At 58.7% G+C, this 479-nt stretch overlaps 1 protein-coding gene across 1 annotated transcript in view; it reads left to right on the plus strand.

Moving 5' to 3' along the window:
* The window catches only part of LOC102260262 (cytochrome P450 2E1), a 10,643-nt gene that overhangs the window by 2,098 nt on the left and 8,066 nt on the right, over nt 1-479 (plus strand). The window lies entirely within an intron of this gene.

Below are 479 nucleotides of genomic sequence, written 5' to 3' on the forward strand. Positions count from 1 at the left end.
AGTCGTCCCCACGTGCGCGCGGAGCCTGTGACTCTGTGGCCCGCGCTTAGGGAGGACACTGTGAAGCCACAGCGTTGCGAGGGGAGGTGCTGGTGGAGTGAGGGTGACAATGGGATTCCGCCCCCGGGCAGGAAGGCGGTGGCGCGGGGAATGTCCCTCGCGGAAAAGGAAAGGCACAGTGAGTTGCGGGGGTGCACAGACATAGATCCAGGGGTGCCCTTGCTAACCTCCCGACGCTTACGTTTCACTCTTTAAAGTTAGTCCCTACCCAGCCAGCCCGGCTCAGTGGTTGAGCATCGACCCTGGAACCAGGAGGTCCCGGTTCTAGTCCCCTTCCCGGCACATGCCGGGTTGCGGGCTCGATCCCCGGTAGGGGGCGTGCAGGAGGCAGCCGATCACTGATTCTCATCATTGATGTTTCTTTCTCTCCCTCTCCCTTCTCTCTGAAATCAATTAATCATTTAAAAATGTATGTGTTT

The sequence above is a fragment of the Myotis brandtii genome, unplaced genomic scaffold, assembly GCF_000412655.1.
Source record: "Myotis brandtii unplaced genomic scaffold, ASM41265v1 scaffold604, whole genome shotgun sequence".
NCBI classification, from domain to species: domain Eukaryota; kingdom Metazoa; phylum Chordata; class Mammalia; order Chiroptera; family Vespertilionidae; genus Myotis; species Myotis brandtii.